The following is a 19,533-nucleotide window of genomic DNA, read 5'->3' on the forward strand; positions in this document are numbered from 1 at the left end:
TTAATACTTTTATGGCACATCAGTCACTTTTGTAACCAATGTCATTGCACCTTGCATTTTGCTCTGTTAATTATTTAATTATTTATTATTATTTATTTTGTTTTAAAAAATACACTTATATATAAAACCATTAGAAAAAAATCACTGTTTTCATGCATCTTGGCATCATGTTCTCCTCCACCAGTCTTACACACTGCTTTTGGATAACTTTATGCTGCTTTACTCCTGGTGCAAAAATTCAAGCAGTTCAGTTTGGTTTGATGGCTTGAGATCATCCATCTTCCTCTTGATTATATTCCAGAGGATTTTAATTTGGTAAAATCAAAGAAACTTATCTCAAATGGTCTCTCATTTTTTTTCCAGAGCTGTAGATCACTAAAACAGGGTCCAAATAGTGTGCAGATCTGTATTTAAACATAAATGTGATACTTATTTAGAACAATCTAAGTTAAAAATAAAGAAAACACATTGAATGAGAAGAGATTTTTCTAAAATTGTACGGGTAATATACAGTAAATGAGAACAGGTCCTTAATAATTAAGCATCCTGTTTAATTAAGCATGGTTTAAACCTTTTTTAACTTAAGTTTAAACCTATTTAAATGACTGAATGAACATTTATATAGCTGCCTCTCTAGAAACCCATAGACGCTTTGCAATTTACACGTTTTACACACAATCACTCATACACATGCTTTGTAAAAACAAAAAGCAGCCAATAGCGCACAGCGTACTCTCAACCGGAAACAACCACTTTAATACATGTTAATACCTGGGCACACAGTCATTGTATACACACACAATCCTATATAATACACATACTTATACATACATATAAAAATCAGTTTAGAATATTTAATTTAATTTCACTGTATTTAAACTGCTATTTAATCAGCAATGCTGCTATATCAACTTAATAATAAACTCCGCCCACCTGCACCATCCTGATTCACTGACTCAGCTGAGCATAGCCGGTGCTCAGGCTGGGGAAGTCATAGTGCTGTTTCAGGAATTCCTGTTTGGGCCTTTAATTCCCAGTGTAAGTGTGTGTGTGTGAGTGGGAGAGTGTGTGTGAGAGTGTGTGTGAGTGTGTATGGAGGCTGTGAAAGAGGAGAAGTGTGTCTCGGCAGGAGGGAGGAATAGAGGAGGCTGGTCTGGGATCAGGGGGTTAAGGGGGCGGGGCAGTGGGCTGGGCGGGCTGTAATTGGAGGTTAGGATGTAGAAGTGCTTCTGAAAGACCTCTGCTTCTCCTCCTCAGGCAGGGGGTCAGGGGTCATTTATATGAATGTAGATGCGATGCAACACTGAAGTGTGGGATAAACAACCATCTCCTTTGTGTGTGTGTGTGTGTGTGTGTGTGTATAAAAAAAGGAAAGTGTGTGTTTATTGTATTTTCCTGCATAGTAAATGAAAATTGAAGTGATCCAGACTATGAAGGATCACATAAAGAATCATGTAGTAACTTAAAAGTGTTAAACAAACCAAAATACTCTGTAAAATACTCTCTTATCCTGCGCAACTCCAGAGGAAACTCCAGATGAGAGCCAGTTCCATCATAATGTTTTTTGATTAATAGAAATATAGCGCTTTTCACTGTATCCCAACTCTACCTCTTCACTACTTTACACCTGATGCTCTCAAACACTTTATTAAGAGACAAGAAATTCAAGTAATTAACTCTTTACGAGTTCAGCACAGCTGTTAACTGAAAGCATGAATTCCAGGTGATTCTACCTCATAAAGCTGACTGAGAAAATCCAGCAGAGATGTGCAAAACTCTTGTCTCGATCTAAACAAGAGGTGCTACTAATTAAATAATCTGAAATATAACACATATTCTGGTTCGTTTAACACATTTTAGTGTACTAAATAATTCCTAACTGTTGTATTTAGATGGAATTTTGTATTTAATGCATAACCAATGATTTGCAGATTTACGGTATTTTATTAGAAAATAAATGCGTGAATAGAAATCAGATTATTTGGCATATTCAAGTACATTTACCCATGATTGGGTATTCACATATTTACATATTCACTTTACAGAACTATATTTGTTATATATACTTTTTTGATAAACAGAAAATTAAGCTATTCACTGTATACCTGTAACTCTACCTCTTCACTACTTTACTTTAACTGATGCTCTCAAACACTTTATTAAGAGGCAAGAAATTCAAGTAATTAACTCTTGATGAGTTCAGCACAGCTGTTAACTGAAAGCCTGAATTCCAGGTGACTCTACCTCATAAAGCTGACTGAGAAAATGCACATATATGGATTGGCACTCTGAGCTGAGTCAACTCCTTAGTGTCTGATGCAGTCCTTCAGGTGGACGGTTGTTTCCGGTTGAGAGTATGCTGTACGTGATTGGCTGCTGCTTCTCACTGATGTATGTTGAGTGTGGGTGGAATGTAATTGCAAGCATCCTTGAGTGCCTTGAGTGGCAGAAAGGTGCTAAATAAATGTAATTGTAAGTAAGTGCAACTTATACTAATTATCTTCTTTTCTCTTTTTTCTCTTTTTTCTCTTCCTCTCATCCGCTGCTTCTTCTCGTGACATCTGGAAACAGGTAAAGACATTTAATGTTACTGTATTTATTGTTAATGTGGCTTTTCCAGCATTTAACTTAAAATACTGGATATAAACTCGATATGAACTTGCTTAGCTCACCATCACTCAAATGCGAAGCCCCCACAGGTCTAGCGCCTCCGCTGGCTGGTTGCAGTATGACTTGTAGCCCCGCCCATCCCTATGTTCTGCCCATTTTCAATCTCTTTTTTCTCCTATAAATTGTCTTTCCATCTCTATTTAGTTCCAGTTCTAACAGTTAGTTCTTTTAATCTGGGATAATATTGTGCTACATTTAGGATTTTTTTTTTTGCTTTATTCTGCTGCTTATTCATCTTAAGAAGGTTTAAACTGGAGTATAGTAGCTTTGCTTCATCTTAGCAGTAAACAGATCTTTTTTTCTTGGAACTGTAATTTTTAGCTCTACTTTGATTTAAATACAAAACGTTTGGTAATAAAGTAGATTAACTGCACTTTTAGTGTTGGAACATTATGCTTACTGGACATCCTGTGCAATTAACTCAATGAAGGCAGTCTGAGACACTTGGTCCAGGGAAAGGAGAAAGCCTATCAAATGAGGAGGTGCCTGTGGCTCCGCCCCTGGTCTCTACTGGGCAGACTCTGGTTGCAAATTTGACAACATTGCCGACATGTTTGTGTTATTTATCTATAGAACATGCAGTCATAGTGTTTGGTTCAGTTTGGTGTTCACTTATTTCACTTTACAATTTACTGACCAATTATCCCTATTGCCCTTTCTCAGTCTACCATCTCTCTTTCTCTCTCTCTCTCTCTTTCTCTCTCCCTCTTTCTCTGGAGAGAGACCTTTACTTATCATGGCTAATGACTTCCAAATACTTCATCAGCATGTGGCCTTAACCTTGCTGTTGTTTCCAAACACTGTAACTGCTCTAATTAACTCCCCCTCCTTCTGTTTTGTTTACCCCAAATTGCTCTCTCTCTCTCTCTCTCTCTCTCTCTCTCTCTCTCTCTCTCTCTCTCTCTCTCTCTCTCTCTCTCTCTCTCTCTCTCTCTCACACACACACACACACACACACACAATTCTTCTTCTGTTTTTACCCAGTATATATATATAATATCTTCTGTGCTATCTGATAAAGCGTTGTAGATTTGTTGTAGATGCTAAATTTAAGCTCTGGCATCTCTTAATAATAGAGCTTCAGCCAATATGCCCTCCCTAGTTCTATTTCTACACTCTGGGTTGCCAGTTATGGGACCTGATAGCAAGCAAACACAGCATGCTGCAGCTTTGATATGCTTCTAATAAGCTCCATGAGCAGGGAGAGAATAAAATGCTATTAAATATTAGCAATGCATTTGATAGATGGAGACTGCTTTGAGCCCAGAAGGACTACAAGACGGATTTCTTAACATCTGAGTATCTCATTAATGCTTAGTTGTTTGTGTACAGCTGGGTTATTGATGCAGCAAGTATTTAAGATATATAAAGTGATACAGACTATTGTTGGCTAACATCATTTTACTAGCTTTCAACATGCTAATGTAAATGTATCAGTCAAAGCAGAAAATCAGATGGGAACACTCAGCACTGTTTATTATCTTGGCAGCAATGAGTATATAGACATATATATAGTATATATTTTACAGAAAAAACCTTTTTGACTCTATATTGACTCAATATAGTTATTTGTATTGTGTTTATATGTTGTACTTTTGAACTTGCACTAATACAACTGTAATTTAATTAATGTAAGATCAGTTTTCCTCAACCTGGCAACCCACGTGTCTGAATCTTTTGCAGCTGATTTCTACACAGTGTTTACAATTTATTTTATTTAGCATTTAGCATGTAGCATTTTATCCATAATCCAATATTTGTTCATAATCCCTTCAATGCATGTAATTGATCTTGAGTAATCAGATATAGAAATAGAAAAGCTTTAAAGCTAGAAAAGGGTAAATCGCTGAAGTAGTACGTGAAGAATCGGCCCAAGAGACTAATCATTGGTCATATGATTAAGGCAATTCACATATTATACTCAGCAAAAACTCTGAAACTCTGGAAAAAGTATAAGAAGAGACCCTTAAGAATGATGTATTTCTTTGATTTTACCAAATTAAAAACCTCTGGAATATAATCAAGAGGAAGATGGATGATCACAAGCCATCAAACCACCAAACTGAACTGCTTGAATTTTTGCAGCAGGAGTAAAGCAGCATGAAGTTATCCAAAAGCAGTGTGTAAGACTGGTGGAGGAGAACATGATGCCAAGATGCAAAAGATGAAAACTGTGATTAAAAACCAAACCAGGGTTATTCCACCAAATATTGATTTCTGAACTCTTAAAACTTTATGAATCTGAACTTGTTTTCTTTGCATTATTTGAGCCATTTCTCATTTTCTGCAAAAATGCTGTAAATGAGAATATTTTTATTTGGAATTTGGGAGAAATGTTGTCTGTAGTTTATAGAATAAAACAACAATGTTCATTTTACTCAAACATAAACCTATAAATAGCAAAATCAGATAAACTGATTTTGAAACAGTGCTCTCTTTATTTTTTTCCACAGCTGTAGCTTAACACATGTAGCATGTAGCATTTTAGCTCAGAATTTGCCTGTAACATGCCTGTAGAGAAGTGATGAGGTCAGAATCCTGCGCTCTTTTCTCCAGCCATATGCACGCTCGCCCCCGGCCCTGTTAAAAACTGCTTATTCTGATATTTAGTCAAGGACTCGAGCGCTAGCAGCTAGCGGCTACACACGCGGCGGTACAGTGAGCCTCAGCAAATTTACACACACCGGAGCTTTAGTCACCTAAACACTCACCTATAATACACTAACACACACACACACTCATACACACACACTTATACACACACACTGCTGCTGCTCTGAGCTGTCAGCTCGTTATAGGAGGTGGCGGGGGGACACTCCTGCTTTGTGTTTCTCATTTAAATATCTAATTTTTGATCTTGTAATCGCTTTTTTGGCCTCTTAAGTTCTTTCTCTGAGAGGTGTGTGTGTGTTTTGTGTGTGTGCTTCTGTCAGTGTGTGTGTATAAGAGTGTGTGTGTGTGTGTGCCGGGTGCGAGAAAGAGTGGCTGGCAGGTTCAAGGATTCTGGTTCTGCTGGATAAACAGATCTCAAGGTTCAGTCTTTTAAATCCGGGAGCCCTGCTGAGGGCCAACCTGACCTCATAAGTTTATTAATCACTTTTTTTCACGATTATTAATTATTCAGCGCAGGCTTTCTGATGTCTGACCTGCTCCCCGTGCCCAACACCCGCCCGCCCGCCCACCCGGCACCCTCGTCCCTCGTCCCCTGCCAACCCCCGTACCCGCCGCTCTCTCTCTCCCCCGCGCCGGGAACCTTCGGATTCGAGCAGTCGGCCGAACTTGATAAGTGTGCCATCATCTCGTTAATCAAATTAGTTATAAACCGAAATTGACAGTTTTCATTAATTATAAAGGATTATTCTAATTGCGATTCAAATTTATTCATTTAGAACAGACGGCATTCGGTAATATTTCAGCACATTTGCATATTAAATGGAGAGGGCGGTTGATTAAGTATGGTAATGTATGCGCGGTGCCTTATTTTGTTCCTGCCGGGCCATATGCGGCGCGGTGGCTGGGGCAGGTGAAGCTCCAGAACGTGTTTAATTTGTTTGACAAACACGCAGGGGGACACAACACGTCCTCTGGCACCCTGCGCGCCAGTCACCTCTGTGACCCCCACCCGCCCAATGCCCCCCCCCGTGCCCACACTGTGCCCGCACCTTTACCTTTAGAACCTTTAAAACCTTTAAAACCTTTAAAGCTATTCAGTTTAGCTTAGCTTAGCTTAGGCTGGACTGGACTGATTAGTTAGTTACTGTAGCTTACTTAGCAATGAAGCTAATGGAGGACAGTATATTCATTAGATTAGTATTTGTATCATGTCATGTTTAAGGTCTCCTTCCACTAAAATTCTCTTTTTATTGTCCTTTATTTGAAATACAGTAGGTCTCTCTGAGTTGTACAGTTTATGATGCTGCACATTAAACTGTTCCTCAACCTCTATTGTCTGTAGTAGCTAAGAAAAGAAAATATTCAGAAAAATGACTGGATCAGGAAAAGCAAATGGGTCTACCCCAACCTGGGAATTAATATTCATGGCCCCGCCCACAGGCAGAGTTGAACCCAGGCTGAAGTAGAGCCGACACTGTCTCATTAGCTAAAGAGCTTACAGCTCTGTTAACACCAGCTAGTTAGCGTTAGCTATCTTGTATAAGTAACTGTAGGCTTAAATCGGATCTCCGGTTGATTCTGTGTTTTACAGAGACCTTATATATGCACTATGGGAGCACGGTTTGATAAGTTAGTACAACTCGACCGAACACCGGTCAAAGTGGGCGTAGTTTGTGCCAGATTTTATGGTATAGAGCGTATATAGACTCTGGGGATTCGTCTAGATGAAACTGCCCAAGCACCAAATCACCAAGTCTGAGGTTAGAGTTTTGTATCGTTAGTTTAGCTGAAAGAAATGTTATCAATGCCACATGGAGAGCAACACTGAGAGTCTCACGTTAAGCGTAGTTTAAGGGTTAACTTTATTCATCTAAAACAGTGCTTATAAGAACAATAATCAGAATCATCATTTGCATTAAGACAAAAATCTCACAAAATAACACAAATATCAAAAACATATATATATAAACCAAAAACATTGAGTCATAATATAATCAAATACAGTATCAGCTGAACGATGAAGATTATTTTAATCCAAATCCATATTTTTCCAGCTCCAGTTAATCCACAGAGATCCATGTAAACACAACAGCGAGTGGAAATGGAGGAGCTACTGAACATGATGATGCCAAATGCCAAAAAACTCACTGGTCCTCCTGTTTTTTTCAAATGCAGTCCGGATGCAGGAGTTTTGTCACTGAGTAGAAGTGTAAAATATTTTTCACAGTTTTCACAGTCGATCTATGGGGTCTACATGACTACTTGGGTTGTGTCTCCTTCGTTCCTCCTGTGTTCTGCTTATGGATTCGAAAGGCTCCTTCAGAAAAAAAAAACAGAAACTCGGAAACTGTAGAAACTATAACTATATATAGAGTTTTGCTCTATATGGGACTTATACTTATATTTTTTTTATTTAGCCGTGAGTCTATTTTAGAGAGAAGCCTCTAAAGCAGGGTCTGCTTTGCATTCACGGTTCCAAAGGTTAAACCCCCCCCCCCCCCCCCCCCCCCCCACTCACCCCCATTCGTCCTGCAGTCGGCGTCACGGACGCATTCATGCCTCGTGTGTCTAACGACGGCGACGCGCTCGGCGTAAAAACGCGGAATTCAGAGCAGAAAGACGATGCAAAGGGCATCGCTTTGGTGTGATTTAAAACAATGCTTATAGTCGATTAATAACGAAGGATAAAATGAGGGCATCCATCTACATAATACCTTACACAATATGCCCTTGTCTGCTCTGGAGCTTTTATCAAGTTAAATATAGCGAGCAGTGTATGCTTATAATTTAGTGTATGCTAACAGAGCGCGATTGTTTATACATCATTCTCCAACAGTGAAGAACTGCACCTACTTTTTTATTTATTTTATTTTTTTCTGGTGCTTCAACGTGAACACAATAGAGCTGTACGGGTTTAATGAGGCGAGTTTTTTTGTCGACAGTGTCCTAAAGCAAATTACATCATATTAAAAAATATAAAAATAAATATAATACAAATATAACAATTTATTAGATTCTTCAGCAGAGCTCAGTAGCTTGGTGACAGACCTCTAATTCTGAATTAAGGATATTTTTGGGTTTTATATCCAATATTTCCAATGAAAAACAGCTCTAAAATCTCTAAAAACAACAAATTTTACAGGAGAGAGAAAAAAAACCTTCTGAACTTTCAATGGAAGCAGAGGCAGACCTAGAAAATTATTTATGGGGGGCAAGAAGGGTGCAGAATGTTTTGAGGGGTGGCAATATACAGAAGATGTATATATATATATATATATATATATATATATATATATATATATATATATATATATATATATATATCACATTTATTAAGTAACTGACATAATTGGACATAGCAAAAAATGCTATGTTAGAGGTTCAAAATAAGATTTTTATAATCTTAAAATCAGCACTGCAACTGTACAACGTGATTTCATTCTAATTTACTGCAGTCTGACACCCGAGATTTGCTCTCGTTAATGTGAAATTGGCCGTGATAACTTTTTTTTAAATTCTGGAGTGGCAAGGCTTTCTTTTAGGGTGGCACCCCGTGCCACCCTGGTAGATCCGCCCATGAATGGAGGTCAATGTAAAAAGAGTTTATTTCAGTTTCTATTGGTCAGTTTATCAAGAAATTTTGCCACAGTGTAAAGGGAAAGTTTGTCTGTTCAAATTATGTAGTAAACTTAAAATCGACAAAAATGGAGATACTTGTTTTTTTCATTGGACAGGGATGATATACACGAGTGTAGTGTCCTGTAATTTTTGCCCGTGAGTTGCTACAATCTGTTCATATGGACAATCATAACCAGATACCGCCGGTCATGATCTGTTCTGTCTTTTTTAGTGCTGCTTAGTATTAAGAATTGTTCACTTTGAGATAAGAAGTAGGACAGTGCCGTATCGTATAGTACCAATAATATCGCCAACATTTTTGAATATTGTGATCGATATTATACCCTGAAATATGGTATCATATCACCCACCCCTAATTATCACATCAGGGTTCTACTTTTTTACTGTTTTTAGTAAAAAAAAGAGAAAAATTCACACTGTTCTCATTATATTTCCCATTATAAATCTACTAGACACATATTATATCTGTCCAGTATCATTTATTTTACTTTAATTATCCTGGATATATGGAGATATTTGGAGTGAATTATTAATAGTATCATGACAGAAATTACAGAAATTGTGCTTTTAAATTTACTGTCGTATTTGTTTTTAAACATATTTGATTTAATTTTACTCAGTGGACAGTGGTGTCCCTGATTCAGACCCCATTGGTCCAGAATGCAGTTCTGCACCCTGCTGATGGTTTGGGGGGTGTGGTTGTCGTCGCTCTGGCCTCTGTAGATTTATGAGGGTCGCTTTAGGGAGGAAGTGTTTCAATCAGCCGGCCTGCCAAACTGTCCATCACCCCGACAGCCCTGTATTTACTACTGAACACAACTACACACACACACATAAACACACACACACACACACACACAGAAACACACATAAACACACACAGTAGTGCTGTAGTTTGGTCTTGGTCTTGACTTGGACTTGGACTCTGTCTTGGTCTAAGTTTTGTTCTCAATCTTAACCTCATTTGGAACCAACCCTGTCTTGGTTTGTCTGAGGTTTTGGTCTATTTCCAATATCTGTCTTGACATCTTTGGTCTTGATATATTTGGTCAACATATTTGGTCTTGGTCTCGACATGGGCTTGACATGTTTTGGTATCAATTGCCCCCATTTGCTCCCAGGCTTGGTCTTGACTTGGACTTGACCACTAAATATCTTGGTCTTGACTCGAAAAGTTTAGGTCTGGGCTTGGCTTTGACACAACCACCAAATATCTTGAGCTTGACATAGATTTGACATGTTTTGCTATTGGTCTTGACTCAATTTCATCTACTACCAGTCTTTACTTGGGTCTTTACTTGGAATTGACCTCTAAATATCTTACTCTTGACTCAATCTCAAAATGTTTAGGCCTTGGTCTTGATTAGACTGAACTACTAAAAGTCTTGGTCTTGACTCAAAGAAGATTTTTTTTTTCTTGGTCTTGTCTTAGTCTCAACTACTCAAAGTCTTGGTTTTGAATTGGACCATTTGATATATTTGTGTTGACTAAGTCTCAAAATATTTAGGCTTTAGTCTTGGTTGGACTCAACCACTAAAAGTTTTGGTCTTGACTCAAAGCAGACATTTTTCCTTGGTCTTGGTCTTGACTTGACCAATAAATATCTTGGTCTTGACTCAGTCTAAAAAAGTTTAGGTCTTACTCTTGGTTGGACACAACTACTGCCAGTCTTGGTCATGACTTGTACTCAACTACCAGATGTCTCAATCTTGACTAGGACTGAAGATGTTTTGGTCTTGGCTCTTTACGCAAACTCCACATGTATTTGTCCTGGATGTGACTTGGACTTGTCATGTTTTAATCTTGGTCTTTTCTTAGTCTCAGCCACTCCCAGTCTTGGTCTTGACTTTGAATTGACCACTTGATGTCTTGGTCTTGACTTAGACTCGAAATGATTGGCAACTACTGCCAATCTTGGTCATGATGTATACTCAACTACCATATGTCTCAATCTTGACTAAGACTGAACATGTTTTGGTCTTGGTTCTTTACTTAAACACATTTTTATTAGTCTTGGTCTTGACTAGGATTGAGCTCTAGCGGTCTTGACTACAGCACTACCACACAGTCAGATTCTCCTCAGGCATTGGTGGGTTTTGTTTTATGGAGGCATTATTTAGGCTTTTCCTCTTTGCTGCTTTGCGATCATACCAGGGCTTCACCTCATCTCAGTTTCATCTCTCGGCTTAACCATCAGAGGAACACTTAGAGAAACACTGAGCAGAACATTGGCTCTGAGCTCGGCTTCTCTAAATCTTTGCTTAAAATCCCTGAAGACAGACTCCGCAGTTAGCGACGAATTACGGAAGGGAAAGAAACGAAATTGCTGGTTTGAATTTTGAATGAATGTTCCTCGTTCTGGGAATGTGGGAATCTGAGGAAGGCGCTTAGCCGAGATGCTCAGAGGCTCCTGGGAAGCTCTAGAGAAGATACTGATCCCCTGCTTCAATCTTAGCTCCTGGGATGCTCCACTTTGCCTCATTTGCCCATGGTGGCGTTGACACTGGGACAGATCTGCCCAGATCTACCCCCTCCCTTATACCCCCTGTCCAGCCTGGACGAGGGGGACGGGCACTACCTCCGCTCTTCTCCATTTGTTCTGAGAAATATTTAAAGACGAGGCAGCGTGGCGTTACCAGACATGGCTGAGGATTAGGCGAAGAGCAGGAGGAGATAAATTTTTCAGTGCTATGAGATGTTGTGGCTGAATAAAACATCACTCTTTAAATAGACATGGGCCAATATGGAGGACTTCCTCTTCTCTGAGTGTCAGGATTTTCAATGCCACACACACACATATGCCAGAAGTCATGGGACAGAAACTAGCATTGCATCCCAAGACTTTTGCCTCATTATGTCTCATTATAGCTAAATATGTGTCTTCTGCATTAAATATGAATGTGATTTTTGACAAAATTATTTTTTTGTTTTGCACCGGTCACCACCCACTGCACTGTCCACTGTGTGTGGTAATACTAGCCTTCTATGGTGCATTTTACCAAAAAACCCAGTCTTTTGTGTGCTTTTTTGTTCTACAACCAAAAAGCCTAAAACACTTTACTTTAGCCTGACTGAAAACTTGTGGGTTTATTATAGGTTTTTGTTTTCAAAATAATAAGAATTAAAAAAATTTAGGGTAAATCTGGAGAACTGATCAGAAATGAAGACTTATTTGTACGTATATGTATTTCTTAATTTGTGAAGACACATAAAATACATTTAAAAAAAAAAATTAACGTTTCTCCAAAAAGGGAGAAATGGTCAAAACAGGGTTATTTTGTGTTCAAAAAGCTTAATTTTCTATGATCTCTGATTACACGAATTAATAGCAATTTTTTTATATGGTAACATGAAAATATTGCCAAATATAAAACAGTTTAATTTGAAACTGTAGCAACATTTAACATAGTATTTTACTACTACAACTACTAAAATTCTTTGTTTCGACTTAGACCCAACGTGTCTTTGTTTAGGTCTCAACTCAATGTGTTTTAGTCTTGACTCTGTCTTGGTCTTATGTTTCCATCTCAATCTCAACCTCATTTTGGTCTCAGTTTTAATCTCAATCTTAACTTCATTTTGGTCTCAGTTTTAGTCTCAATCTCAACCTCTTTTTAGTATTTGCTTCGAACTCAATCTCAACCTCATCTCGGTCTTAGTTTCAGTTTAGAGTCTGGTGCTTCTGTCGGAGGTAATATTAATTACTAAATTGGTACTAAACGTGTTGGTCTTGTCTTGGTTTTTGTCTCACGCTCTTTGTTTTGGACTTCATTTTGACTTTGGTTCAACTACCAGAAGTCTTGATCTTGACTCGGACTCAACATATTTGGTTTTGATGATAGTATACAAATTGGTAACACATTTTATTTTTGGTAAGAGGAAAATATTGCCAAAAATAAAACTATTGTTCAGTTTGAAACCCCATGTTAATGCATACAGTAATGCATACATCCCTCTGTCTAATACCCTGTAGCACCCAGAGTACAGTTGTTCTGGACAGTACATAAAGTACGTAATCAAGCAGAACCGTTAGTCTGTTCACCGTTTATCACTCTGTTTTCTCTCTTCTTATACTCATTCGTTTTCTCTGGGCCCTCATCTCTCTCTCTCTCTCTGTGTGTTTGTGTGGGTGACCCCACTGTTACTCTGAGCTCTTACAGATGGCCTGGGCTCAGATAGCATCTGCCTCCCGTTATCCATCACATGCAGCAGCTCTGAGGCTCAGACCCGCCACGTGTGAGCCAGACCCCCTCCACGACCCGCCACTCAGACCCCCTCCACGACCCGCCGCTCAGACCCCCTCCACCGACCCGCCGCTCAGACCCCCTCCACCGACCCGCCGCTCAGACCCCCTCCTCGACCCGCCGCTCAGACCCCCTCCTCGACCCGCCGCTCAGACCCCCTCCACCGACCCGCCGCTCAAACCCCCTCCACCTATTGTGATATAGCTGTAGCCTGCGGGGCGGAGCCCGGCCCTCCGTAGCCCCAAACACTGGACCCGAGCCGAGGCCGCGGGGTTATTAATGGCCCCCTCTGCTAACGGCCCGGCCCCCGGGGGTCAGCCCGCGCCCCGCTCCTGGCACGGGACACTGCCTCATAAATCTCCTTAAATAATACGGCAGCCGGGGGGAGACGGGGGAGCAGGGGGGAGCAGGGGTCAGCGCGGAAACAAGGCAGTCAGGCTGAGATGAAGTGTCAGTGATGCATTACCGATGCACCCTGCATTCAGGTAGCGGCTACCGACCCTCCACTCAGACTCACTGCCAGACACGGGGGTCTGGAGAGGAGGGGGAGTGGAGGACCGGAGGACTGGAGGAGGATGAGAAAGAGAGAAACAAGAGAAGATGTACATTCGTAGATCCTCAATAAGTTTATTTTGTATATAATTTTATTTATATTTTTATCAATTTACTTCCAAATTTACACAGCTATTAGGATGATGATGATGATGCCCCAACACACCAGGAGGGTGAGGACTAGCTCATGCCTCCTCCGACACATATAAAGTCAGACTCCGCCTCTTATTGAGCTGCTGCTGATGCTGTAGCATTGCCGAGTAGCATCACAGCGCTAACGCTCGGAGGAAAGCAAAGCAGCGACTCTGTTCTGATACATCAGCTCACAGATGCAGCCTTGTGCTGATCCACATCACCCTAGGATTGATGAGGGGAAACAGAGAGTGCCATCTACTGTACTGTACCCACCCAGAGAGAGCAAGACCATTTGTGCTCTCTCAGGGCTCCGGCAGCTGATGGAGAGATACATGAACAGGATTCGAACCAACCAATCTCCCAATCATAGTGGCAGCGCTTTAGATTGCTGGACCACTCAGAGCCCATCCTCAATAAGTCTTGAGAAGCTATTAATGAAAGTGACATTACGCACCAAGAAGATGATTATTGGATTGCAGTGAAGTGACTTATGTTATAATGATATGTTATAATGATATGTTATATGATATGTTGCCACCTGGATTTAGCGTGGTGGCCTCTATTTTCAAACATTCGACCATTTCGGTCAAAATTGTGGAAACCTAAGCTTACCGTAAATATACATAAGACCTTTACTCACCCAAATAAACAGAAGATTTCAAGGGTGCCCTATTTTCCACCACCTTACATTCAGCTTAAAATACCTTATATTAACTGGAAAATTTATAAACTTAAACTTTTATGTTAATAATAACAACTCTTAACCTGATACTGGTGGCTGATAATGTGTGTAAAAATGCGTATTTTTTAGAATCGCTGCGCTTATTTATTTGTGAGACCGCCTCTTTGCCTACGCCGCCTATAGAATCCAGCGGCTCCCAGTGGTCAGTGGGGTATAACAACATCGCATTTGTCCTGTGTGGGCATCCATACTCTGATTATGTTAGGAAAGATGGCGACGCCCTTGTTCACTTAGAATTAGGCATCCTAAATATTGTTCAACATAAAAAAAATGAGAAAACCCTTTTTTACACAAAGTTTTTACACACAGAATTACAACATTGTTATCAATAGTAAAATAATGTTTTATGATGAGATTTTTTTAATGTAAGAATAAAGGGTACCACTTTAAAATAAGACTTCCTTTATAAAGGGTTTACAAATGGTTTACAATTAGTTTATAAATAGTTAATAATTATAATGTAAATGCCTTAAAATCATTAATAATCAGTTATAACACATACGCAGAAAGGGCAACAGTATAGGTGGCTGTGGGTTCACTATTTGTCAAACAACAGGTCATTGTTTCCCTTCCTATGTATGTGTTATAACTGATTATTAAAGATTTTTAAGGCATTTACAACCTAATTAGGAACCATTAATAAACTAATTGTAAACCATTTATAAACACTTTATAAAGGTAGTCTTATTTTAAATTGGTACCAAGTATTTTAATTACTTTAATTACTTTAACCCTTTCAGACCTGAATTATGTGCCAGTGTTAAAAAATATAATAATAATAATAATAATAATAATAATAATAATAATAATAATAATAATAATGCTGTTTTTGTCCGTGATGCACACAAAGGAAGACTCTTACATTATAATAGAAAATCTATATTATAAATAAATCCAATTAAACTAAAATAAGTGACTGTTATTTTATGTCTATTGAATTGGAGGCCCGTGCTCAACATTTTTTTTATTTGATATTCACAAGCCATCCCTAAACACTGAAATAAACATGAAAAAGGTGTTCTAAATTACATACAATTAAGAAAAAATAGCTCTTTTAATGTCTTTTAATTTGCCTCTTTGGCTTAAGTGCTGTTTTTCTTTTTTTTTTTTTTTTTTTTGCTCCAGTGCTGGGATCACGGCTGTGTCATTGTTTATTGGCTTATAAAAAACTTTTTCTTTTTTTCTTTGGCTCGTTTTTAGTCTATTCTGATGAAAACAGGTCACAATTAGTGTTATGTGTGCAACAAAACATTTGAAAAAACAAAAAGAAAACGCATGATGTCCATTGTAATGGACGCAGAGTCTGAAAGGATTTATTATTAATAATAGAAGAAATATAAGAATGTATTATGTGTATGTTAAACTTTTGAACACTACATGCTGCAGTTGCTCTCTGTACACTTAATAATGAGCTCCAGGTGCTGAAAAACCACAAGCGTGTTTCGGTACGTCTGGAGCGAGAGCTCTGCTGAAGAAGAACAGTTGTAGAAAGTCGTAGGTACTGAATGTGTGGTTTAAATTAGGATCCTCCCCCAGGGTTTGGTCTGAACAGGGTCGCTGGGACTGTGGACCACCTCCTGATGATGGACAGATCCCTCTGATTATTGTTCTTTTCTCAGCACACGTCACTTTCCCACGCGCCGCAAACTTCCCACTCTTTTAATCTACTCAAGACTCGGAGGAGAGGCCTGTAGCTCTTAGCTTAGCTTTCCCAGACAGACAGACAGACAGACAGACAGACAGACAGACAGACAGACAGACAGACAGACAGACAGACAGACAGACAGACAGACAGACAGACAGACAGACAGACAGACAGACAGACAGACAGACAGACAGACAGACAGACACTTACTTACTTACTTTATTTATCCCGAAAGAAAATTGTATGAACGTATCAATCAGTACACACTAAAATAACTTATTTCTCTCTGTTTCATGAGTTTCTTAAATAAATTAGGCTAACTGATGCTCTAAAACACATTAAGATGCAAGAAATTTAAGTAATTAGCTCAGCTCAATTGTCAGTACACACTAAAATAACTAACCCCTCTGTTTTATGAATTAATTAAAGGAACAATATATAATATTTTCCTACAGGTATGTTTACAATAATTTATATTTTACTCTGTTTAAAGGAAATAATGTGTAAAAACGATTTTAGTGTTTAAATGCTCCATAGTCTATGTATAACTAACACTAAGGAAAAAAAAATATTCGATTCATTCAACATTGTTCTGTCACTGTGTTTAAAGATGCATAATGTTATATATTCCTACAGGTCTGTTTACTGTAAGTTACCACTCGCTGCAAAAGAAAGGCATTATACATCTTACCCTCACAACATGCCATTAAGTAAGATTCAGTGATTTGTATTGTTAATACTCATTTTGGCAAACATTTAATAGACAGGTATTTTACAGAAAAAAAGGCTTATTGTACCTTTAAGTTAACATGATTAAATAATATAGAAACTTGGGAGCAATTAAGCTGGTTAAGTCAAAATAGCTCAAAAATGAACAGTTAACATAAACAAAGGTTATATATATACTTATATACTATAATATACTATACCTTTTAGTAGATGTCAATGTAAAAATACTTAATTTCAGGTCATTTGGAGATTTCATATTGAATTCATCAAGACATATTGCGTGTTTTCTAATTATGTAGCACACTAAAAATCAGCAAAAATGGAGGTTAAACATAATGCAGAATGTTTACATCTTCATATAAAAAATCTACTTAAACATCAAACAAAATACAGTACAAGTCAAAAGTTTGGGAACATTTTCTCAATCATGTATTAACTTAAAAGTATTAAACAAACCAAAATACTCTGTGAAGAAGCATTTAGGTGTTCTTATCTTGGGAGCTGTTAACTTGTGGTTTCTAAGGCTGGTAACTCTGATGAACTCTTATCCTGTACAACAGAGGAAACTGTTGCTCTTCCTTTCCTGGTGTGGTCCTGATGAGGGCCAGTTTCATCCTCATCCCAATCTTTCATCAGTATCCGATCTTTACTTAGTTGAGTAGTTTTTGTCATAACCTGGATTAGAACATTACTCAAATATTCACTATTCACTGTATACCTGTAACTCTACCTCTTCACTACTTTACTTTAACTGATGCTCTCAAACATTAACATTAAGAGACAAGAAATTCAAGTAATTAACTCTTGATGAGTTCAGCACAGCTGTTAACTGAAAGCCTGAATTCCAGGTGACTCTACCTCATAAAGCTGACTGAGAAAGTGCTATTCAATATCTGTGAGGAATCCCTGTTTTGGGTTATACTGTAATTTATAGTACTATATAATAATCCATTCAGTCGCTCTGTTTCTTTCACAAGTTCTGATCCAGACTGCCCCCGGCCCCTTTCTCTCTCTCTCTCTCGGGGTGCCAGTGGAGGGTTCTTCCCTTGCTTTCACTCGTTTTCCCGCCTCTCCCGCCCTCGGGCTCTGCTCTGGGCCGTGCTGGCTGCATGCCGCGGCTGTGAGCGGGCGGAAGACTGTTATATATTAGTTTAATAAAGCCAGAGACAAATGCAGGCCCCCTCTACTGTTCTTCCCTTCTCTTTTGTCCCACCCCCTGCACCCATACCCCTCTTACCCACCCCTCGCCACCCTCACCAGGACCGTGCAGAGACCTTTGGAGGGGCAGGTGCCCAAAGTTAAAAGGGGGCACATCCAGCATGAATTTGAAACCCTATAAAGAAACATACAGGGATTGGAGAATGAAACTACAATCCGGGTTAGCACCCGAACATCCCTTTCAGACAACTTCCTCTTACAGCGTCCACAGTTAATCCTGTTGGATGTGGTTGGTTCTTCTTGGTGGTATGCTGACATTACCCTGGATACCGTGGCTCTTGATGCATCACAAGGACTTGCTGTCTTGGTCACAGATGCTCCAGCAAGACGTGCACCAACAATTTGTCCTCTTTTGAACTCTGGTACCCATAATGCAGAACTGTGCTCTTACCCTGCTAATTGAACCAACCTTCACACTCTGCTCTTACTGGTGCAATAATGTGCAATTAATGAAGATTGGCCACCAGGCTGCTCCAATTTAGCCATGAAACCTAAAATCCCACACTAAAATGATGACAGGTGTTTCAGTTTCATTGTCCAACCCCTGTAGTAGTACAAATTGACAAAAGGGCACTTTGGGCAGTAAGGGCCAAATGGGCAGGTGCTCCAGCCCCCTCTGCCCACAAATCCCCCCCCCCCCCCCCCCCGTAGGTGCCTGACCCTCACCCACCCCTCGCTCGCCACCCTCCCCATGCCAGGCAGGACTGCGTTACACACTTCATGAAGCGAATTAGCGCAGCAGCAGCGGCGCAACAAGCGGGCGCTTCGCTTTTGTTGGGTGGATGATCTGCATGGCGGCGCTCATTTCTCACGCAGATAAATCTGGTGGCGTGCCGTGACTCGGCCCGCCCGAAGTAAATAGTGTAAATAATGAAAGGCCCTGCCAGCGCCGCTTGAGGAATGACTTAACCCCCCCCCCCCCCCCCCCCCCCCGACACCCACCCGCTATTTATACGGCCCGCCGGAGAGGAACGGAAAGGAAATGGGCAGGAAAAAAGAAGCGAATAGAAGAAACCTCCATCTGATTGGATAATGAAACAGCACAGCTAATGCCTCCTGGGTAATAGAGACGGAGCACCGCCGCCGCGGCTGAGATGCGCCGGTTCGTGTGCGCGACGGTGTGTGTTGTAAGAGCTTTTAATTGAGAGGTGAGAGGGATGGCCCTCTCAGGTTAACTCCATTCTTCAAGTGCCATTAATATGGATCAGATAAGCCCTTTAGTACAGAGCGCCGCCTGTATGACAAGACAGGCCCAATTAATCCCGCAGAGATTACGGATTCGCTGTGGGATTATTGTGGAAAAATGATGACTTGTTTCTAGAGGTCGTCATTACAATAGATCGGT

General features: G+C 39.7%; 1 protein-coding gene across 4 annotated transcripts in view; it reads left to right on the plus strand.

The window, feature by feature from the left end:
- ebf1a (EBF transcription factor 1a) overlaps window positions 1-19,533 on the plus strand; it is a 273,661-nt gene that overhangs the window by 138,806 nt on the left and 115,322 nt on the right. The gene's annotated exons all lie outside the window — the stretch shown is intronic.

The sequence above is a fragment of the Astyanax mexicanus genome, chromosome 10 (assembly GCF_023375975.1).
Source record: "Astyanax mexicanus isolate ESR-SI-001 chromosome 10, AstMex3_surface, whole genome shotgun sequence".
Taxonomy (NCBI): Eukaryota; Metazoa; Chordata; class Actinopteri; order Characiformes; family Acestrorhamphidae; genus Astyanax; species Astyanax mexicanus.